We start from the raw sequence: 25,553 nt of genomic DNA on the forward strand, positions 1-25,553 counted from the left end.
AATTATCATTTCTTTTTATTTACAGCTCACTGAATAATTTGACTTGTGGAAGTGGTTTTCATGAGGCATATCAAAGTTGTACCTAGAGAATCTAGAAATATAAAAAGTTATGATTTTTTTGTTTGTTTCGGGGTCTATTCCATAGAGTCTTATAGATGCTATTGATAGCAGCCTCAGACTCCCTTGTTGCAGCTTCATTAGTTAACTTAATAAGCCCAACATGAGCTTAGGGACTCTGTATTAGACACACAGCGAATTTTGATTGTCCACTTGTGGATTTCCACTTTTAGACTAAATTTATTTCCCTTGCTTCCACAGTGGTTTAAATCAAACCTGAGTGGTTTTTACATTATTCTGTTAGGGATTACCTATCCCATGAACTACTATAATTATAATAATGACAACGATGAGTTGTAAACTTGATGTTCAAACACAGCAGGGAAAAGCAAGTGCGAATTCACATATAAGATCTTATTTACACTTTTATCAGAAAGCACAGTTCCTTGTTCTAAGACACAAGTGTTAAAGCATTAGTGTTAAATATGTATGGATTCCTAACAATTCAGAGCATGAGCAGGAGCTAGCACCTAGAGCAATGTCAAGGTACTTCATATTCTTTAGAATAACCTGTTTTATAAAAAATGAAATTGAGACATGTAAGGTGAGGTATTTGGCCATTTAATAGTTAAGCTCACTGACATTGGAACAATTTTCCCTGGGTTGGAATCATTACTATAGGGACTCCGTTATTTGATCCACTGGATCCTAAATGCCAGTCTGTAGGAGGTGTTTGATCGATTGCTAAATGAGGGAAACATAAAATAAGAAACATTTGACGATAATTTCTCAAAGTAAATTTAATTAATTCATTCCACCTTTTGTTCTACAGTATTTTCTAACCTCATTTTTAACAGCTCTGTTAAGGTATAATTGACATACAATAAATGACACATATTTTAAGTGTACAATTTAATACGTTATGGCATATCTATACTCATGGTCATCATCACCAAAAGCAAGATAGTTAACATTTCCATAACTCCCCAATTTTCCTCTTGTGTTCGAAAATCTTTCATCACTAATTGTTATGATTAACAATTTCATAGTGGCAGATTATGATAAAGACTTTTGTTACTTGGCAAACCAGAAAATATACTGCTTTGCTTATTAAATGTATATTTAGATCTTACTATGAAGCCATAATTCCAGGCTCAGGAAACACAACAGGCAGAAAAACAAATAAGACAACTGGCCTCATTTGGTTTGTATTTTTATAGTGAGAAGAGCCAAGCATTGAACATGAGATGATGCAAAGTGCAATGAAGGAAAGTAAAGCAGTGTAAAGAAATATTCGAAGGGGTTAGGCTTATTTACCTGTTATACATGTGGAGGCCCTTTTGACAGAGTGACACAAAATACTGACATGAAGTTCATTGATATCCACTCCTCAACTGCCTTCCCATTTTTTTTTCTTTGTGTTGATTGATATCCCACAGAAACTAAAGACAACTTCAAGTGTCATTTCTAATCTTTAAAATGGGTCTAGTAGTAGTAAACACTGTGTAAAACTGTAGTAAGTATTAAATAAGGTAATATAATTACAGTCATTAGGTTAATAGCTGGGACATGGTGAATATTTAACATAAAAATTGGCTTAGTTATCATGACAAAGATCCCAGAACGGGGTAATGGTAGAGATGAGATTCCAGGGCAGCTCTCACTTCTCCCTGCCCTCTCCAAGTGTTAAAATTGCTAATCAAAGTTAAAGAGCTTGAGTTTACAGGAAATATATATATATATATGAAAACTGATCAACTGGTACATGCTTAAACATTGAAATTTTTAGATGATAAGTCATAACATGCTATGTTTTTCTATTTTTAATTGTATAAAGTTTATTCTTGGTGGCTTAGCTTGCTAATAACATTGTTACGATCTGCTGGAGATGATAGGGATTTAAAAATCATTAAGGAGTAGCAGCTTAACTTTCTTAAACTGCTAGCACATTATGTGCCTTTTCCTATAATTAATATACAGTATTCCATTCAACGAAGCCCCACTCCATTTATAAAATGGGAGCAATTTGCACAAAATTTTCTCCAATAGATGGCCTTTTTCACTCCTCCCGAAGCTAATCTCTGCAAACCATTGGAGGCATGACTACTGATAGAATGTTATATCATTTCAATATGGTTGCTTAAGGGAAGTTACAATGAATACAGCATTTTTGATACTCAGAAGAAAATATTCAACCATTTCATACTTTTTCATGCTTATCTCTTTTTATTTACTCCCATTTCTTTCTTTCCTTACCCTGAGTTTTCATTGAGAGTTTACAGACTGAAATGATCTGTGCTATCCTGACGTTGCAACAATGGTTTACCTTGGGTGGCTACTTCAGGCTCAGCTTAGTTATCCATTAAATACAATACTTAATTGTGCTTGTCTCAGTTGCTCAAAGGTGTTTATTCTTTGGAAACAATCGTACACTCACTTCTATGCTGTAAGTACTAGGCATTTTATTTCCTCAAGAACTCACAATGGAACTTTATTGGATTGAGCCATTGAAACAGGACAAAATGTATCTGGAGAATCCTATGTCAATAGGTCCAAGTATTACAAACTGAAAACCAATTATAAATTTACAAAAAGTATTTTGTTGCTTGGAGAACAAGGTGCTCTGGTTAATTTAATTTTCTGGTTGAGGTTTAACATAATGTAATCTTTTTTATGACAGAGAAAGTTTAATAACTTTATTCAATACTTCTTAAAATGTTCTACTCTAAGGCAGAAGAGAAAGAGCATGTATTCCCAACAAATGCGTGTGTGTGTAGGCTGGTGGCATAGAAATATGTGTATAGGCTTACAATATTGTTCTTAACCTTTGTCAACACTTCACGTTGTTGGAAATGCATATGTGAACACAATGAGAGTTTAACATTTGCCTTCAATTAAGTTGGAGTGAAGTGAAAAGAAACAAGAAATAAAAACCAACTACACAATTACCCAAGAATACTTAGCACACAAAGTATCCCTACTAAATAACTAGATGACATTTATCAATATGACATGAATGGAAAGCGGGGGTGATATTGTATATATTTTCTATGTACATACACACATGTACACATAAAAATATTCTCTATTGCTTGTAGCTGGCAGACAATTTAGAGATAATTTGACCAAATTCTCTCATTTTATAGATGAGGACAAAAGCCTCAGTTCTTTAGGAATTTGTCAATAAAGTCACAGCTAAAAACAGCAGTTGGAACAATATCTGACATATTTTTTAATGGGGAGTGCCTTAGAAATTGTGAAAGTTAGAAAACCCAGGATTGATCTTCTCAGGTCTGTAGGAAAATAAAGGTTAATATAAAGAGGATGTTCTATAGCTTAGTCTCATTCCACTCCACCCCAACCCTCTCCAGTGATTGCAACTGGGGAGATGCTGTACAGGATAATTAAAATCTAGAAGAAGCTCTAACATGGGGCTTGGTCTCTTACTGGGGTGGTTATTCTATCCACATAAGCAAGGTTACACCAAACTTAATATTGGAGGGTTTAGAAGCTATACTGATTATTAGAACTGAGTTATCTCTAGTCTATTTCCTGGTGTTAAATAAACAAGTTTTAAATCCTGTTTACGTTCCCATGCACTTGGGCATGAACTCCTGTCCTTTCAGATTGTTTACGAGAAGTCCACTGGTAGCTTCTAAAATAGGTATGCTATCTAATTAAATACAGTGTGTGTTAGTTATATACCAGTTACTTTATGCAATAAATCCCAAATGTCACGGGATAAATTCCAAACTTACTGTGTCGACATGATAGAATATATTGCTCACTCACTTGTTGTAGTACAGACCTTCTATTTCTGGATGGCAGTTGGTTTTCCACATGGAGATTCAGGGATCCCAGCTTTTTCTATCTGTGTTTCAAGTATTCACTAGTGTTTCTGCTGTAGACTATGTATTTGGGCACGTGAAGAGGGAACGGAAATATAGTGATATGGAGCAGGCACATTTGCTCACACTTCAGCCTGGAAGTAATACAAATGAGGGCACTCAATGGAGGCGTCAGGGAGGCAAGAGGGAAAGTAGTACAAGAAGAGACAGGAGAATAGTCTGGTTGAGCAGCCATTCTTTTAGCAAATATCCTACCAACATCCTGTTAACACACGTCTTTGGAGAGCATCTATCTCTGACACAACACATATGTGAGACAGACTCCCTCCTCTTGGGTTAGAACTTATCTTGTCATCCTATGTGGTATTTGGAATAATGCATGAGAACCAAGATAATCTGCTTAATATATATTTCTATTTGCTAAAGAAAGCAACCTGTTACAACTGCAGTAGAGATTTTACTTAAAGGTTAAAAAAGTTAACACATGCAGTGAAAATACTAACAACTTTTCAAAAACTGGTAGGGAAATGGCAATATCCATTCAGAACAGATATTGATCATTGGACCTGAGCATATATTAAAATCACTTTTTATCTGTTCTTAGTAATTGTTACCATTAGGCAAACACGTGGTCTTTTATCACATAAAGGACCAGTTATTATATCCAGATTTGTTTTTCTCTACATTAATAGTACAATATGACTCTTGGGCTTGTGTGCCTAACATTTTCTTCTATTATGATGCCCCAACCTGGCGTCTGCCTGCCAGTTGGGATTTTCAATCCTATTGATTCATCTGCTTCTACTGGCATTCCCACCCATTGTGCTGTGATATCCTTTGTTTAGTGTGACTGAGACTTTAAGCAACAATACTTTTTAAATTGTCTGAATAGATTGACTATGATTGTCTTAAAGGGTGAATCGTGAGTGAAATTATGTGACTTCTATTTTGGCTGCTCAGAGTCCATTTTTGCTTTAATCCAGATTCCTGGTTCTTTTGTGGGTAGTACTTGTCCTCTGTATAAGTAAAGTGTAACTGAAAACTATAAGACCCTTAAAACACTTGTTCTTTCATAATATAAATAAATAGTCTATAAAATTACATCTACCTCTGTTTATGTTTGCTCACTACATTTATCCCTAATAAGTAATGCGAAAATAATGATGAGACTAGCTCACATATAATTATCTTAAAGGTCTGAGTATGTGAAATCACAGCTAATGATATTTACCATAATTAGGGAAGCAAATTAGAAGAATATTAAAGCCTTCACATTTCAGTATTCATAGATAGATTTCTAGGTAACTACAAAATAACATTGTCACTAATGAGACTTTTTTTTCCATAAAAATGAAGACAGCAATATTTTTCCTGCAATAAATAATTCGGCAAATTTTAGTTAAAAAAAAAATCACCTTTTGTCTATGGCTATTTTGCCTCAGTGAAATAGACTGATATTTTGGAAACTTAAGACAGATATCCATACCAAAGCACACTTCCTTTGTTAACAACAAATCTAAAACAATCTTCGTTATTAAAAAAAACACACGGATAATTGTGATGATATTTATGTTTATGAAAAAATGAAAGATATTCCATTATACCTAGTCAAACAGTCAATTACCAAATAAAATCCTGATATGGATTTAACATGGTACTAGACAAGTAACAGAAGAAAACAGAGTATAAATTGCTAACCCTGCCCATAAAAAGCTTACAATGTATTTCAAAGGACAAGGTACACCAAGTAAACAATGATTTATGATTAAGAGTTCAATGATATAGTTGACAATAAAACAAAAGAGAAGCATGACATTATTTTAATAATAACTTATATTCAGAAAGTTTAGCAGAGAGTATTCTGATAAATCATATTTTTAGAGATTTAGAGCTCTCCAATACTGAAGCATCATCTATAGCATTCACAGTATCTCCAGGGAAGATATGAAGAGAGGCAAATGGGACCCTCACAGTCTGTCTCAAAATAATGCATACTTCAGCTCAGGCATTGTATTAGGTGCTAGAAAAGGAAGTGGCAAAGACACCATAGACTAGTGCAGGAGACATAGAAAACACATGTAATAACACTTCACCTTGAGGCTTTGGAAGTATAAGGGCAGGGCTTCAAACTCATCTTAGAAGAGGTCTCCATCTTGCTAGTCTGTGGAAAGACACAAACTCAAGTCCCAGCCACAGAAGTTTTACCTAGTTGTCTACAGGGGCTGGTATGAGTCACCAACCTGAAGCCTTCCCTTGAGGGGAGGTGGAGATCATCTCCCCCCAATACCCAGCCCATTTACAATACAAGAGCCCTCCACAAAGGGGTTACTTCAGTCCCGGAAGGAGCTAGTAGACATCTGAAGGTCAAATTATAGACATCTAGGAACCAACAATGGACTGTGTTGCATTCAGTCCTGGCTTTGCTGTAATATGTAGAAATCAATCACAGGCAACTTGTTAAAATAGCATATTCTATAGGATTATTCAACATACATTTTATTCAGTATGAAATGATCTAATATATCTTGACCAAACTTGACACACACACATTTGTGGGGAATAAGGGTAAGGATAAAAAGCCACAGAATTTTAATCTCAAAGTATGTGCCCGCAATTATCTAGGAATTGCCTTGTCTAGGTCCACTGCTCACCTTGTGAATATGAAAGTCTTCTTCACCACAAAGGCTCCAAAGACAGTACTGCTGATTGAATCTTGTCGACAAAGGCTCTTGTCAGAGAAAACTCCAGAGGACCCATGAGGGTGAACCTTAAAACAGTCAGAGGGTACAGGAGCAACCTTCTATGGGGGCAAGTTACCACATCCTGAAAACTTATGGTTCTTACACTGCGTGGTGGGAAATTTCCATGCAGACTAGTTTCTCTAGAGGTGTTGATGTTCACTCTCTAACCTATATGCAAATAAACAACCCCAAAATATGTTGATTTAAGATATGATCAGTGCACTTTCTTGTTCTGCTAATTCCACCCATTTGGCTGTAGGCTTTATAGTATGTAAATTTGACCAACTTAATATGTTAATGCTAAAGGAAAACTGTAGAGACCCTCAGTGGAATTGTAGGCAGACCTCATGTATGGTCAGAACTGGAGTTAGAGTCTTAAATCATATACCCTTATGCTCTGGTGAAAGAAGTTTTAAGATTATGTAGGGAGAGAGAGAAAAAAAATTGCAGCGATGACAAAGAAAGATAGCATTCCGTTTCTTTTCAATCCTCAGCCTTGCAGAAGCATGAACATACCTCCTAAAGGATGTAAAGTCAGTAAGATATGTAATGAGGCCATTAGAATACATCTTGAAAAGGAGGAAGCTAGGGAACCTGGAGGGTAGGTTCCGAAAGAGGAGAGAGGATGTTTTACTCTGCACAGTAGTACGGAAAATGCCCTCAGATTCCCCAAGAGAAAATTGTGTCTAGCTTTATTTAATTAGTTGTTTATGAAAATTATTTACATACAGAAACATTTTGTGAGCAGTATCAATTTTGATCTTTTGAGGTACTTTGAATCAATTTGGAATAGGTACACAAATGCATTTGCAAACTACTGGTACAGCATGGTCATTTAGAATGTGGGCTTTGAAATAGATAACTACATGCTACATCATGCATCTGCCACTTAGTGTCTCTGTAAATTTGGGCAAGTTATTTAACTTGCTCGATTATGTTTCTTCATCTATAAAATGAACTGTAGTATGTCAATGAGTTGGGTTAAATACAATAATGTGTTTTAAACAGTATAATGTCTGAAAAATAGAAGATCTTAATACATGTGATTTTACCATTGAAAGATTGTCTTGCCTTATTTCTTACTGTCTCAGAAAATTTAGTCTATATTCTTACTTAATCAATAATAAGTTTTGAATCCTTGTAATGTGCCATATATGGTGAGGGATGCTTCTGATATGATGGTGAGTTGGAAAACATAGTCCTTATTCTCTAAGAACTTATAGTGTAGTAAAGGAGATCAGTAAGTAATCAACCCATACTGTATACTATAGAAGAAGCAAATCAATAATGAAACTATTCTTGGGGCATTCCTACTATAATTCAACATCACTGATCTCTGCTTGATCTGCTGTCAGATTCAAATATAGATTTATACAAAGAATTTCAGTATCACAAAAGGAAAGATGTTTAATATGACTTACCATATTTGGGAGATCTTTGGAAATTTCTAAGGTACAATAATATAGGATTGTTTGAATGTGTGTGTGTGTGTACTAAGCATCCATTAAAAATCATGTGATCAACTGGTATTCATTAATGTGGTCTTTCTTATGTAAATAAGAAAAATAGATATATATGCACAGTATTTTTCAGATTAATTTATATATATAATACACATGACTTATATTCATCTTTTGTTATTGGTAAATATTGAGTATTGCAATTTTCATACAGTTTTTTTCTTTTCTTAAATGTGTATAAATTTTTTGACACCCTGTGTGTGTGTGTGTATGTGTGTGTGTGTGTGTGTGTATGCACAAGCCATAACACATTGAGGCACATCTACATGGAAGTACACCAGGAAATGAACCGAGAACAAACTAGAAAATGTTATAACTATTTTCCTCTAGATGATGAGATTACAGACTTTTATTTTTCATTTAGGGTTTTTTAGTGGTTTCAGTCATCACTCATTATTTTAGAAACTAGGAAAGTGCATATAAGAAAACCTCACATTTTTATAGTAATAGCAAAAATATATTTCAAGTCATCAGTATTGTTCTCATTTCCAGGGACATTAATTTATCTTGGATCTGTGAGCACTTTAGTAATAATAGTTGAAGGTTTTTAAAGGGTTTTTCTACACTCCTCCAAATTCAGAAAATTTATGTCACACCAGCAACATGGTGACAGAACCGCAACACCTCAGGTGGAAAAGGACACTTTAGTGTTTCATCCTAAAGAAGTATGTAATGCGTTACCTGCCCTGTGGTTTCTTTGACTTTGTACTAAGGAGAGTTTTGGGAATTAGTGAAACTGCTGAAGCATCAAATATCTTCCCTGAGTCACAGAAAAGGGAAAATAGTTAAAGAAGAAACCCTACCAATAGGTGGCAGCCCTGAGGCAATGCCAAGTTGTCCAACTGCTAGAGTTTTCCAAGGAGCAAGTGGAGATTTTTCTTTTCTTTTTAGGAGAATTACCTTAAAAGTCCTCTTAGTTTTTGATCTATGCCGATTATCCGTGGATGCCTTCCATTTGAAGTGTTTGTGTTATACAGTACTTGTTTTTCCTTTAGAATCCCATCATACTCCAATATCAAACATAGGAGAAACTAGGAAATTTATTTTAATGCCACCTTTTGTGAATGTTCTTGAGCTGTACTTCCATTGTGGTTACTGAGATTAAATCTGTCAATGACTATAATAGTCAATCCCTTTCCAGTTAGATACAGATTTCACAATTGTCCTATACAGAAAATAATCTGAATGACACCAAATCCCTGTGTGGTTCTTTATATTCACGTAGAATTCTCCAAATTCTGGTAGTGATGTTCCACTAGGAACCTATACATAGTCTCTTCAGCCAACTATAGTTCATGGATTTCTAAATATAAACAACATCTATTACATATCTAGCTTAGCACATTCTAAAATTGTATACCTATTATTGTTTTTCTCTGAATAAGGAGAAATGTTTTCCCATGAGAATTCCTCAATAAACATTTGGTAAATGTAAGGTACTGTTACTTCCTAGATATAGAATTTTTAACGAAAACACTTAACTATTTCCTCAAATGTTCTGGAAATTAATGGTGATTGCTATCTTTAATAAATTGGTCAGGTGTCAATGAAACTGAGAAATAAAATCTTTAAAAAGAATTATAATTTGTCTATTCCCAACCAGTCAATTTGAAATGGAAAGACAAAATTTAGATTACCTCAGAATGCGAAGTGATTTCTGGCCCTGTCTCAGCTTCATATAATTATATATATTTTTTTTTTTTAAATATGTGGAATTCCTATATTTGTGGAATAAATTCCTATAAGTGACAGATTTGGCTTCAGTGCTTCCCTAGAGATTCTGTATCACAGGATTTGGCAGTGAACCAGGTCCTGAAAATCGGAGGTCCCATGACATACCAGAGTTGTCCCGCCATCTGGCTCGTGAAGCACAGGGAAAAACAGGAGCGATGTCCAGTGTCTTATGTCTGAGCTAAACAGCACGTGCAATCCCTCCCCTCCCTGCATTAAATGGGTTGCTTTGTTTGACCTTGAGAACGCATGATAACCACGATTGCTATTCCTTTCACAGAAAATGAAGAGCTTATTCATGCAAAAAAAGGGAATAGACCTGAATTAATCCTAGAGATAATCCCAGAATTTGAATTGTCTTTCAGTCAGATAAAGCATTTAAGTCAGGATCCAATATGTGCAGTGAAAATATTTGGGATCTACAATTAAAGGACTGGCTTTCACACTCATCCCTACCGACCCTCTGCTGGCTGGGTGAGAATAGGCAATTTATTGATCTCTCTGAGATGTAATTCATTTGTGTTAACATGAGAATGACACTGCATTCATTATAAGACTATGAAGACTGAACAAATCAAGATTTTACTAGATATTTGTGCAAAATCAATGTCCATCAGCCTCAGGAATCTGTGATAAGAATGAGGTCTTTATGTCGAATACCACAGGCTTTCAAATATTCATATAGATGAAGCCTCATCAGGCATTTCTGAGAAGCCTGGGTTTATCTTACACATGTTTTGGCCCATGACATTGGCTCATGTCATCTCTCCGGCTGGTACAGTACGCTGCCCCTGCTCTTCACAGCAACACTGTCTTCTGTAGAGGGTCAATTTCCAGTACTGCCAAAGCTGCTATGATGCCACAGGGCGGTTTTCCATTTTCACTGTGATGCTGCATCTCATGTATAAATGCACAGTCACCTTCTCCAGCAAGCGATGTGTTGTATCATTCACCTCTATCTCAAAGCAATACTGCTTATTCTCTGAGTCTTAAGTGGATTCTAGAGAACAGACACCTTACATTTATTCCAGAAGCTTTTTTTTTTTCCCTTCCTGTGAGGAATCAGATCTATTTCTTATACTTAGGATAAAGAACAACATCCATACTGTCCTCCATTCCTGCCCTTTCTCCCCAGACAGCCACATAAAACTTCCACCTTATAGACCACAGGCAAATCCACCATGTAGACAAGTATCTTGACTTTCAAACACCCCAAAAAGTTCACTTAGGCTATTTCTGCATTCCTGCTACTACTGAAAAGCTCTAAAACAGAACACAAATACATGCTATCATTTGATTGAAACATTGTATTATTTGGATACAGCTGATCTGGCATAATTTTTATCCCTCTGATAAGAAAATTACTCTTGGTGATAGAACATTATTTATAAATTGATTCCATTTGTAATTTTAGTTAGTGCATTTGTTTAAACATTTTTGAACTTCAGCTACAAAACCTGTGTTATTAACCTAAAGCCATTGTTATACAGTATGGTTTTCTTAGCAAGAAATGAGTTTGTTTCTAAGTCTCAGACACTGAGAGCTTCAGAGATAAACTTATAAGGATTCAAGACTTATTATAAATGGATGGATTTTAAAAGGAAGGATAAAAGAGAATGAGAAAGAGACTTGTGTACGTACTTGGGAGGTGAGGATGGAATTAGAGAACCATGTAAACTGTCAATGAGTCTGTGATTATGCCTTGGCAGGCAGGCTTTCATTGATCATATTTGGCAGCCGAGTTTAATTGTGCTATTTGACCAAGATCAGTGAAACAGGTATTGCTCCAACTATAGTTATCAATTATTTATTGAGGAAAAGACAGAATCTTTTAGATTCAAGAGCTCTCTTTCAAAATAAGAAGAAGCCCCCTTCCACAAGTGGGTATAATCAGTGGATAGTTTAAATGCCCTTGAATTAGAATTATTGTAAAAAAAGAAAAGGTTAAATCAAACAAGCTCTGATTGAAAATATTTTACCTCAGTTATGGCAATTTGTTTAGAAATAATAATGAGATATATAGGAATCAAGAAAACCTCTAATCATGAAAAAAAAAATAACAAGTGCTTTCGAAAAATAGCTTATTAGCTAACTAAAGAAAGAGTTTCAAGGAGCCTGAAAAGAAGCATGGCCCTCTCCCAAATTAAGCATGGGCTACGGGAATGAGAACTTTTCAAATGATAAATCCACTGCACTTGTCCTAAAGACAGCTGAGGGGCAGGCAGCAGGAAAGAGCTGGCAGAAAGTTGAATATATCAGAGAAAGACTTCATAAGAACTTATCATCAGGAAAACCCTCCTCTGGAGAGCACCAGAAAATGGGTTGCTTTTAAAAAGGATGCCTGTTTAATCAAATTATTCACTCTCCAATGTAAAAATAATGCACCTTTCTTTCTGAAATGTTTGGAAGATATTCTCAAGTGCAAAGGAGGTAACAGCAGCCATGCAAGGTCTCGTTACCCAGTGAAAAAAGCCATGTTAATAATTGAAACATATTCCCACTCAGGCTTTTTTTATACATGCCTTTGACATCATCACATATTTATAATTCAGTGTCCTGCTTTATTACTTACAGATATAGCCTATGTATTTTTCAATCATTAAAAAGTGAGTATACATCATTTTAAAAGATAAAATTATGTGATGGCTTGTCAAAATTAACCATTCAGCTGAGGTTGTGTATTTACTTTGTATTTGATGTCTGCTGTTAGAAATAATGTGGTTGTGTGTGCACTTCCTTTCTAAAGTTTTTTCCTAAAATGTTTTTGAATCTGTAGTACCAAAGCGAAGTGATGAAGGAAGGAAATCAAATTTTGTTGAGCCTGTACTATATGCCATCAGCTATTCTAGATCCTTTATGAATGTCATACTCAATTTGCGTCTGTCACTGAGATATAGGAGTAAGTGCCTATCAGTCTTCCAGCAGCCAAGTCTTACCTGTTAGCCAACTTGCAAGGATTGAGCCAGCTACAGCAGGATAACTCATTCTTACGGACTACTGCAGAGCAGGGATGACTCTGAATAAAGCTTCATATTTATTGTTCCAATGTATATCCTGGCCCAGCCGCACAGCCTATTAAAAGTGGAAGAGAGTAAACAAAAGCAAAGTATTATTTCTCTAAAATTGTGTGCATAGCTAGGAATAGTTCTAATAATGTTAACATAAGCAGGAAAAAAGAAAGTTGCCCCAGCTTCTAAGCAAACTCCCAGCACTGGCGCTTGAGGTGTTCGGTTCATAAGTGGCCAGACGACCTCAGAAGTGGCCAGCCGACCTCAGCGGATCAGAGTATCCAGTGGGAGCCCAAGGATTGCCGCTTGAGCAGGGCAGCACTGCTGCCCAACCTTTGCCAGGCATGGCTGCCATTTCCAGAGCAGAAAGAACAACCATGCCCAGCAAATGGGTGGTGTCCAGTGGGTACAAGAGATATCTAGCAGAAGTGCCCCTGATTCCACTGACACAGTGGGTTAGCAGCCAGATGTTTTAACCACAATCTAGAGACAACCTGAAGAGTGACAGGAATTTTTGGAAAATAATAAAGATAAGATGTAGCGAGAGGTTGGGGTTCTGCATTAGAAGGGGGGCAGGGGACAAAAACAGAAGAGACATAGGTCCTATTAACCTGTTTAAGCCTATCGAACACGGCATCCACTAATCTGAGTAGGTTAATGAGCTCACATATGGGAGGGAGATCACAGGCCAGGTGAGCGACACTTCGAGAAACCTGTACTAGTAATCGTTCCATCAGTTAAATAGCATGGATGAAGTTGGAACGGAAGAAGCTGCCCTTGGGTCTAACACACGGGCACATTCCTCTGGTAGACCCCAAGATACATAGAGACATTCAGTGTCGAACGCTGATTTCTGAGATGATACCACGGGTGGTAAAAGTTGCTCACCCTGATGGATGGACTTGGACAGCTTCTCCAGGTGATCATAGCCCCCTTAGGTTGGCTTGCTATCCACAGAGGCACAAAAGACCAAGGAAGCACTCAGGACATAGGCTGCCTTGCTTGCTGTCACACAAACCTGTTCTTAAAGGCAGTTGCTAAGGAAAATGAGCTTTGCTGTTTCTTTCCTTGAAGAAGAAACTAAGTAGAGCAGGTAGGCTATGTTGATTTGTAAGCATTTTGTTAATTTTTTCCTGCCCTGCCCAGGTAGGTGAGCAACACAGACATTCTCCAGCCAGCTCAAAGCTCAACAAATCTCTTTCATTTTGAACAAAAATGCATCTCATTCGGTTTTATTTATACATTTTATCAATAGACCCAAATTTCATCTCATTCAGTCCCCCAAAGGAGCATGAACTAGACCAGTGGTCTTCAAACATTGTTTTGTGTGACACTATGTGTTCCTTAATACATATTTTGGATGGTATTTGAATATTTTTTATAATGTTACTGTCAATGTATATAATTTCTCATGAATTACATATGTGTATATAATTTAAATATATCTTCATCAAAATTTGAAGGGGCTGATTTAGCTAATTCAGTTTATGGAGAATGTCTGCTGTCATATAATTCCAACAGTAAGTCAGACCTCATTGTCAAGCCATGTCAGCTCAGACTTTGTAAGAAATATGACCGATGAGGTTTTTCTTCCAATTCAAATAAATGAGTTAATACAAATTATATGACACTATCTCATTTCAAAAATATAAATCTAAGAGATAGATAGATACCAGTTACCATTTCTTACAGAATCTCTCCTTGCTTTACTTTCAGGGACTCTCAGGAAGCACTACATTCCTGAATAGTGATTCTCTCTCTCTCTCTCTCTCTCTCTCTCTCTCTCTCTCTCTCTCTCTTTTGACACCCTATTTTACCCATCAGGATAACACACTGAAAGCATGATTCAGGATGTGTGAGAGGTTGACTGCCTCTTCTAAAATGAGAGAGGAGGTAAGGAAGGAGAAGCAGCAGAGGCCCAATGTCATTTTCTGAAAGACATACTTTAGTGAAAGCTGAAGATCTGGGAAATTATTTTCTAAAAACTGTCTGCGTGGAAAGTCTCTGTGTACTTTTAAAAGTGTGTGTGCCCTGGTGTGAAGATCACTGAACTAGATATATTGATTGATCTGCATGTAGTTTTTGTGGATTCTTATAGTTTTACATTGAGTTTCATTTACAGTGAGTCACTGTCTTTGGACAAAATTGAGAAAGGGTTCTCGTTATTCAGGCATCTGAGCCCCAACTCTCTTCTTAATTTGTCTCATTCTTATGGTAAAAAACAAAAACAAAACAAAATGAAAAACACAATTTGTCTTTTTCTCCCAATGTCTTCCTGGATTTACTGAGCTAATATGTTTTATTAAATGTTACAGACAGCATTGATGAAAGTCTTACCTGAACATTGACATATTGATTATTATGTGATTTTTTTTTATTTTGTGTGTGCTCATGTCAGAACCATGCTTTTTCATCCAATGATTATAAACCCTGTCTTCAAATGAGAAGCCTCTGGGAAACTTTAGAAAGAGTGGTAATAGTTGGCCCTATCTCTAGAATTTCTTATGTAATTGGCATAATATGAAGACTGGGCATAGGCATTGCTTAAAAAATAATAATAAAGTGATTGGATATGCAGCTAGTATTTAGAATAACTGCTTTAGTCATGAGAAATTCTAGGAAGGAAAAAAAAAGTCCTAACACGACAAGCTATATTACTACTCAGAAGTGTCTGAGTTACCATATGCCTCAACTTGTATTTTTCTGTTTACCAAAGCAGTTCAAAAATATTAATTAAGTAATCATTTTCAGGAATCACTTGAAAATGGGATTAACCCCATATATGCATTATTGAGAAAACTAAAGATGACTGCTTTAAGCTTTGAATCTTACTTAAAAATCTATTCTAAACCACATTTTCTAAGGTTCCATGGGAAGGCCTAAGAAATAAGGTAATTTAACAGGGCTTTCAAGAAACTTTGATGTACTTATGTGTCATGTAGCGTTGAGTTTACTGGAAGCAAAATTTTCAAATAAGTAAAGGTGGATAAGAAGATGAGGAGTGTAGCTCTCTCTAAATATTCATAATTCACATATATGTATATATATATGGCAGGCAGCCTGATACTTGCCCCTCCTTAATTTTTTTCTGATAAAGAGGCAAAAGCAGAAATCATGGTACAGCCTATAACCTTCTAGTAAATTGATTTTTACTCAAGTGGCTTCTTCTAGATGCAGATTCGTATGAATGAGCTCATAATACACACTCTTCAGTGGAAATACTAATTATTCTCACTGGGCAAAGTTTAAGAAGGCCAGAATGGAGGCACAGTTAATGCCTTGATTTCAATGTGGTGAGACCTTGAACAAAGGACTTGGCTAATCGTACCTGGACTCCTGACCTGCAGAAACGGAAACCTGAAAACTAATCAGTTTGTGTTGGTGTAAGCTCCTAATTTTATGAAATTTGCTACATAGCAATAGCTAGTGGCTACACAGCCAGACATATCAATGATAAAGTACTAAAAGTACTATAAGAGATGCTGGTGACAAAGAGGGTGGGCACCAAGGAAGAAGCTGTACAATCTTCTCAGCAGGATGAGTGAATAGGTGACTGTAGGTTGGTACATGACATTTGGTTGCATCAGAAACACGTTATTTCCTAAGTGGCTGTTACAGGACTAATACTGGGTGTTGAAAATATAAACATTAAAAAAAAAAAAAATGATCCCAGATCTCAAGCTGTTAAAATACTGACAATGTGCGTGGTAGAACAGAATGTGTATGAGTCAGGGCCCACTGAAAGCAAAGGCAGGCTGGTAACCACTAAGAATGACTGGGTCCGTTCTCCTTCCATGTGACATATAGATGACGTATTACAGAATTATACACCTCAAGCTTATGTAACGTTACTAACCATTATTACCCCAATAAACTCGAATTAAAAAAAAAAAAGAATTACTGGGAGTTTACAATGCAACAGCCACTATTCTAAATGGTTAACACATATTAACTGATTTAATACTCAAACAACATAATTACATAGTTGTTATTATTCTCTTCATTTTTGAGATGAGAAAACTGAGGTATAGATAAGTAAATTACCCAATGCCATGAACACATTAACTGGCATCTTTGGATTCAATCCGAAATGGTCTGACTGTAGAGTTTCTGCTCATAATAATAATGTTATAATAAGAGTATAGAGTAGCATACAACAGCTAAGCATATTCTGGGAAGGATCTTTTGCTTTAGATTTTTTGTTGTTGTTGTCAACTGGATATTGACCACTTCTGTTCCCTCTCGGCTAATGCATTATTGATCTATCTGCCTTAAATGAGCAAGTGATGATAAAAATATGTGGGAGTAAAAAATGTAATTATATCTTAGGACTATAGTGGACACAATGTTGAAAAAAAAAAAAAAAAAAAGGAATTACTGCACGAGAGAGAAGTGTAGGTGAAGCTGGGGTGAAAAGGATTACATACCAAAAAGTACAATCTAGAACAAATATCTTGAAATTATTCTAGATGTTATACCTAAATATCTTATAAAAGGAATTTAATTTAATGTTGCAGTCAGTATCTTTTGCATGAAATAAAATAAATGTCTAAGTGATGAAATCCAATGTTCCAAATATCTCATACGTCAGTTGTATTTTCAAAGGTTTTCTACAGGGGAATAGATCAATGAAGGGCCAACACACAACTGTACTCCATCTCACTCTGAGTGACAAAGCTTAATTTTATCTAAAATAAATATAGAAAGAAAGGTTTACTATCTGTGTCCCTATTCTATAATTCAGTTTCATGACCTGCATTATTATTGCATGCAGGTTTCCATTCTAATGGGGAATAGAGTGAAATTCTTAATATTCAAAGACCAATTGTATCAGTGCTAATGTGTGTGTATATGTTTTTATACAAATCCATTATTCAATATTCTTGCAGTCAAAATGCCTCCTATTAGTACAGGTAGAAAAATACATGAGTGAGATTTTTTTTTTTCACTTCTTTTGAAGTGTCTATTCCCATGTTAACAGAAAATTTTTCTCTGACTCACATACATACAATTGAAACTTCCCACACCAGGTGTTTAAGAAATATTTTATAATATTAGTGGTTCTGTTATATGCAGTTAGAAATCGGAGTGCCTGGGGTTTATCGTTTTTATTTTATTTTCTTTTATTGAAGGAGAGAACAGGACACTCTACCTCTATACATGAACTGAAACAGAGAAAAAGTTTCCCTTTCCTGGTATCATTGACACATGATTTTCTGAAAGTTCAGGCCCTGTTTGTGATCTCCCACTTGTAATTAAGTTCTCTTGGAAAATTTTTAATTAAATGTTTTCCAATATTATAAAGAAGAGAATGACAGGACTGGGAAATATTAAAGGTATGTTCATTTTACAGAGACAAATCTCACTACGTTAAAAAAAAAAAGAGTTTCATTACTGGAGAATTACAAGATAAATTTTATAGAGAAGTAACATATTTTCTCAGGACTTTATACATACATCTTTAATGTTCTAGCTGCTGAGGACACAAATAAAAATATAACATGGATCTTGCTGTCAAAGAGCTTAATCTGAGGAATGAAATTCAAAACTAAAGAGAATTTTATGAACAGATGATTTTGAAATAGAATGATGAAGTCCATGATGATTTTGACATGTAGTACAGTGACATGACATTGGATAAATGACACAGGAGACTTAAAAATGACAAGAAAAGTACTGTTTTTCTTACTAGTGAATGCAAAATGATGTTGGTGTTAAGCTTCTCAAAATTGTTTGGTGAGATATTGAGTTTAAATTTCTGTGAAACAGCAAAACTGTTTACCAGCAAAGGTTTTGGCACAAGGATAATGTAACATCTAGACTAAATCTTTGGATATTTTTGAGTATTAAGTTTCATCTTAAAAACCAGTGATTATGGTGTTTCATTCAATTATTTTTCAAAATGTATTAAAAACAATGTAGAAGACATGGATACAGTAACTCAATACTTAGACTTTTTTTTTTTCTCAACACAAAAGTGCATTTTTTGTTTGACGAATGTCACAACCAAAATTTGTGTTTTAAAAAATGAAAGAAAAGAAACATTAAAAAAAAAAAAAAATGAAGGGAATTCTTCATGATTGGACCATCGCATCATAGGCCATGTGAGGAAAGACAAGAGATTATCTATGCTAAATGAAGAGCACATGGATGTTATGTGGCGAGGACTATAACTCACATTTTGGCAGTTTGGGCAAAGGATAATTGGGTATACCATAAATTATGTCTCTTTTCCTGAGGTCTTCTGACTTCATTGTCTAGTAAATATAATGATTTTATAATTAGTTAATTAAAACTACTTAAGACAAAAGGTATAAAAATAATTCAACTGTCTTTGTGTTATTGGAAGGAGAATAAGAATAGTTGATAATACATTAGATAGATTTACCAAACTACCTTCCACTACTTCAGAATCTTCAGAATACTTCAATATTTTAACACTCCCTTGGAACTCCATTACATAAAGCTATTTTAAATGATCAAAATTTTCTCCAGTGAAAATTTTGTGAGCCATAAATAAAATGTGCAGTTGGTTGAGAAAAAGGTTAGGGCATATTAGGAAGGCAAAGATGATTATGACAATCATCCTAATGATGATTCCTAAAGGCTACGTTTCAGGGGGAATCCTATGAAATGTTTTTAATAATAGAAAAGTGCAGAGAGTGTTCCAAATTCTACAGTAATTCTGTCTGATAAGTAAGATGAATAGTAGAAAAGCAAAATAGCCATTTACGGCTCTGCTACAAATGGAAATCGGGCCACTACCATTCATATTATCTCCATAGTACTTGGAATATTGATGGGGTATTTGATTGGGTTTTCTCAATCTACATTAGAATAAAGCATTCCTCATACCACTGCAAACAGGCTTTCACTTGTAAACAATCCAAGGACATCATAAGTATTTTATTCAAGGAACATTTTTTAAAGTATTTCCTGTGTCCAAGGTGCTTTGGAGAATAAGGCAAAATCTGAGTTTAACCCTTTATTGAGTTGGAGGACACAACTGTCAGAAATACAGCACCAGTGGAAACAATTATAATTCAACACATAAAAGGATGAATAGTACAGAATTTAAAAAGGTACAATTCTAATAAAAAGCTAAATGACTCCAGAGAAGGTATCAAATTGTAATATTTCATATTAAGTAGCCTACATAAGTAGTGGGCATATATCAACACATAAATACAGATTTGTCAAGTGACCTTGTATAAATCTTAATATTCTATAAAAATTAAATGAAACATGTGTACATCTCACAACTTAACACATTTTACTGTCTAGTGGCATTTAGAACTTTACATCTCTATATTTTGTGCATTACTGCTCCAAATTGATCAATCCAGTCTTCAATGTCAGTCATCATACATTAGAAATCAGTTTCCTTGTCCACTCTACCATTATTTCTTTTCAATCTTTTTGTCATAAACAATATTAAAAAGAATGTTTTTGTATGTGGTTTCTCATATATGTGTGTTGGATTTTTGATAGTCCTATGGGGTAAAACTAATATTATTTTTCTGTTTTAATATGCACTGTTCTGAGTATTAATGATATTAAAATGTGCATATGTGTGTTTGTTACCATTTGAATTTCCTTTCATGTATAATGTCTTTTTTGTTATTCTGTATTTTTGTTTCCCTTTTCTTACTGATTTGTAGGAGTCATTAATACGTTGTAAAAATAATGCATTTTTGTTTATACAAGTTGACAATTTCTTTTCCCTGTCTACATCTTTTTTCCCTTTGCTTATATTAACATTTTTCATACTGATGTTTTTAATGCTGATATAGTAATATTTATTAACTTGCATTCATTTTTTTCTTTGTTCTTTTTGTGTAAGAATTCCACGCCTATCATAAGACCATGAAGATAATTTCTTGTTTTCCATTAAAAGCATAAAATTTCCATTTGAGATTTATGCCATTAATTCATCTGGAAATTATTTTCATTTATTATAACAAAAGAATCTTTTTTGGCTGTTTCTTTGTTTATTTGTCATATGGATAAACAGTTGTCTCATCACCATGTTGAATAGTCTTTCTTTCCTAGTGATTTTAAAATGTCTTGTTTGTCATATTTCCAGTTTTTATATACGCATGGTCTGTTTCTATTGTGTTTCATCTTTCAGTTTTCTAACTTTATTTTAAAACAATGCATTACATAACCGAACTTTAAAATATGTCCCAATTTCTGTAAAACAAGATAATTTTGAAAGTTTTTTTCTTGTTAATTATTATATTACCTTTATTATTGATTTCATACGGAGTTGAGTCAGGTGCAGAAGATATAGAATATAATTTCTTTGATATTTTGGGAGAATTCCTATATGATATGATACTTGGTCAATATTTACAAAGTTTCCAATGTATAGTTCAATAAAATGTTCTGTAATTGTTCAGTGCTTGAGTCTACACATGTTTAAAGTTGAGCTTCTTAACTATCTTATTCAAATATTTTTCTAGCTTTACTAATTTGTATCTATTGATTAATGAGAGGTGATAAAATCCTTTACTATGTTTGACAATTTGTCAATTTTTTTGGTAATTTTGAAAAATATTTTAGCTTTTTATTGGAGATTATTTAACTAGGTAATGCAAGTTTAGGAACTGATAGCTGCTTGATGGATTGAAACTCTCACCATCACATAGCAATCATCATTGGCAAATAACAATTTTGTGTTAAAGTTTATTTCTTTCTGCTATTATGATCACTTGTCCAGCTTTCCATTGTTTAATATATACTTAGTCCATGTCTTGATTCATTTTGTTGCCTATCTTTCTGTTCCTTTATTTTAGTTGTGACAATTATAAATATACATTGTCTCTGATTTTTTTTTTTAATTTGCAGGTTTACTTAACTTGTATTAATTGTGAGAATTATATGTTAATATTTGTTTCTTCCATTTATTTTGTGTTTGCTGTTTACAGTATTTAGACATGCTTTTGTTTACACTTCCCTCTCTTGCAACTATTATGTATGTTATTCCCTTTTTCTTTCTTCACCACTTTCCATGTCTATATTCTTTTTGAACTATTTCATTGAGTTCATACCAAAAATAAAAATTATTAGTCATCCCCAACAATGCCAGGATCTCAGAATGCCTTAACTTTGAACATTCCCTCCTTTCTTCTGTCTCATTTTTGTATTTAATTTTCCTCTAGTTTGACCTATAGCAAATTAGTAACCATGATTAGTTTTGAACACTGTAAGTATTCAGGTATAACCATATATTTACTTTTTTCTTTTTTATTTGCAATCTTTCCTAACTTCAATTTCCTTCTTCCCAAGATACTTCTTTATTGCTTTCAAGAACGGCCTCTTGATGGTAAGCTATTTCAGCTCATTTTCTGTTTGAAACTTTTGTATTATTTACTCTCTCTTTGAATCATAGTTTATATGGTTTTAGAATTTTATATTGGCAATTATGTTTTCTTAACCCTTTGAAGATAATTGTCTTCCAAATGTTATTATTTATTTTAAGTGTAGTAACTATTATATATATATATTTGTGAATACTTTATGAACTTATCTTGGTATTTGGTTCTTTGGTTTACTTTGGTGATTTGCAGTGTTATTTCAACACACACCTAAATGTGGTGCTTTTAAAACACGTCTGCCAATTTTTTGACACTCTTGAATGTGGAACAGACTTTCTGCCTGAATTCTATCTACTAGATCACTTGTTCTGGGGTAAGTCAGTCCTCATTTCATGAGGATTCACAAGCATTCCTGGGAGAGGTCATGTAAACCAGCCATACTGGAAGTGGATCCAGCCCCAATAAGCCTTTAGTTGTCTTTGACTTTGATTGACATTCTGGCTGCAAGCTTTTGAAAGACCTTAATCAGGACCAGCCTGCAATTCCAGACTCACAGAACGTGTGTGAAAATAAGTGTTGTTATATTAAGCCACTAAGTTTTGGGATAATATGGGATAATTTATTACATAGCAATAAATAACTAACACACTAAATATGCATTAGGCATGTATTTATCTTGCTGGAAATTAATTATAGTCTTGGGGCCTAAGGATAATCTTTATCAAGTCTAGAAATTTCTCATGAGTTATCATTTCAATTATACCTCTCCTGCATGCTTTCTGAACTTTGCTTTTGTAACTCATAATAAAGGAACTCTGAATCAACAGGAGACCTAATCATTCAGGTATCTTAATGTTTTTTAAACACTTTTCAACTCTTTATCTCCTAGGCTGCATTCTGTAGAATTTTCTCAGCATGCTCTTCCAGGACACTAAGCTCTTCTTCAGTTTAAGTTTTTTAAAAACATTTCAAATTATGTAATTATTTTTAACATTAGAAAATATTAGTATTTTGTTGATAGAAATTTTATCTGAGTCTAAAAATTCCACTGGTTTAATTTTGACAATGTTTTGTTCTTTGCTAACAGTTTAAAGTGTTCCTTCCATAACTCCAGTCACTGAAATCTGCTTATTTTGTAGTCTCCCTAGTATACTTCTATTATTTGAGGTTCTTCCCACTGTTTATTATAGCTTCTGACCCCCACTCATGTTGCATCACTACATCACTTGTCAGGTGAATTCAGACTCAGCTCATCTTCAAGCAGGGCTTTATCTGTGTGTCAATAACTGAGGATATAAACCTTTATACTGATTCTATTTCTGTTTCTAATGAGCACTCTAGGTTTGTCCTTGATCAGGGACCATTCATATTTATTTTTACATTTAAGGTTTCTGCTTGGGGGTTCCCAGACCACCTGGCAGTTTAAGTTCATATTTCAACCCCAAGAGAAGTATTAGGTTGGTGCAAAAGTAATTCTCTTTAAAGGTTAAAAATAATTGCAAAAACTGCAATTACTTTTGCACCAACCTAATATAATTATAAATTCTTAGGAGGGTTTCATTTTCTACCCAGGCCCGAGCCTGAATAAGATAATCATTCAGTACTGGAAGGCATTTGGACTGTCCTCGCTTGATACATGATCCATTTTAACAGTCTACTCCAACTTAATTAGGTGTTGGGATCTCTCTTAGTCTCTCTGTACAGGTATTAAACACAAATCCTTAACAAACATAAAAGTTTTCTAACAGTCCTTACTCTTCTAAAATAAAATGGAATACTCCAGCAGCTACTTTTCTGTGACTGACAGTTATCAATACACTATGGTCAGGAATGGGAGGTGAACTTAGTGGATGACTTTAAATTCTGTGCTATGTCACTCTCCATACCTCCTCATGTTTCCTGCTAAGATGTGTCCTCAAGCTTTCAACTTCATTTGAATTAGTAAAGATTGTCACAAAGAGAACTCTAAGAAGCTCATTGTTCAAGCAATCGTGTCTACATGGATAGCTATAAAGAGAAGTAAATCATCTGTGCTTTTAGTTTGTGTAACACTAAAAAAGAAACTGTGTAAGGAGATTCATTGCGAAATGCAAGCACAATATGATGATTACTTTTACCGTCATTTATATTCGAAGTAATTGAAGATATATAACCAAATTATCCTATAAATTAAATTTGATGCATTTTATAAAATCAGAATTGTGATGTAAACTTCAGAAGACGTTAACAGTTTCAGTACTATGAAATATGCTTTGAAAAATAACATTAGGTAACACTTTGTTAATGGGATTTTAAATTAATGGAAACTTTTTGGAGGGCATTTATTCAATGACTTTTAAAATGTAAGGAATTCCATTTCTAGGGATTTAACTAGAATGATATATTTACATATGTGGAAAAGATGATTATATAAAGCTTTCCTTATAACGTCATTGATAACAGTAAAAATAAATGAAAATATCTAACTGTCTTTCAATAGAAAAACTATTAAATACATGAAATATGGTATATAATATGATACACATATAATACGATATTATCAGCTACTTTAAAATAGTGTATCTATGAAAAGCTCTCCAACATACAGTCGTGGCCACATATCCTTTTGTTATTTTACACATGCAGCACCCCTCTCTGTGCCCCTAATTTCATAGTTCCCTTGCTTTCCCAAGTTTTAAGTTGTAAGACATTCTGCCTTTATGGTTCCAGGGACAGGAGAACACGAGAAACTAAGAAGTCAATTAAAATGGCAAGACCCATGGTCTCCTTCCCAAGAGCAATGACACTAACAAGAGATACAAATTGTGTTGAGTTAGCAAGACTCTCATTCCTCTAATCCACTACCCATCAGTTATGGATCAACAAACCCCCCCAAAAAAAACAGGTTAACCAAGAAGAGACAAGATCTTAATCTCAGTTCCCAGGTGAAGCAAAAACAAACAAAAAAACATTGAAGTTGCGGCCTCTCTATCACCACATATGCTCACCTGGAGTAACTAAGGAGAAGGAGGAAGAATGGTTGAGTGATGCATCTGGGCAAACCTCTGCAAGCACCAGCAGGGTCCAAGTATCAGCAGAAAAACTTCTGATGAGTTCAAGTGTAGCACAGAAGAGAAAAAGTGCCTTAGGCAGCAGCATTAGTGATCACGGGCTACACCCAAGTATAATGGCGAGTCAGAAAAAGGCTTTCTGTGCCCTTGGGAGATATATAGAGCCAGAGTCAGAAAGGCCTTGTAAACAGCAATGAAGACAGCTGAGCAGTGACCTGTGGAGATGATAAGTCTCACGTGGTATGTAACATCATAGAGCGCACAGAACGAAGAATAGC

The 25,553-nt window shown here is 34.7% G+C and overlaps 1 long non-coding RNA gene across 2 annotated transcripts; it reads right to left on the reverse strand.

The window, feature by feature from the left end:
• Positions 1 to 4,909: 4,909 nt before the first annotated feature.
• Positions 4,910 to 25,484, reverse strand: LOC141570814 (uncharacterized). 2 transcript variants are annotated; one of them, XR_012495268.1, is made up of 4 exons: positions 25,213 to 25,484; positions 12,834 to 12,969; positions 6,557 to 6,672; positions 4,910 to 6,066 (listed from the first exon to the last, which is right to left on the reverse strand). It is a non-coding gene; the product is annotated as an uncharacterized LOC141570814 (long non-coding RNA). The 2 variants fall into 2 exon arrangements; XR_012495267.1 differs by lacking the exon at positions 25,213 to 25,484 and adding an exon at positions 19,084 to 19,153.
• Positions 25,485 to 25,553: the final 69 nt, after the last annotated feature.

This window comes from Rhinolophus sinicus, linkage group LG03 (genome assembly GCF_036562045.2).
Source record: "Rhinolophus sinicus isolate RSC01 linkage group LG03, ASM3656204v1, whole genome shotgun sequence".
Classification (NCBI taxonomy): domain Eukaryota; kingdom Metazoa; phylum Chordata; class Mammalia; order Chiroptera; family Rhinolophidae; genus Rhinolophus; species Rhinolophus sinicus.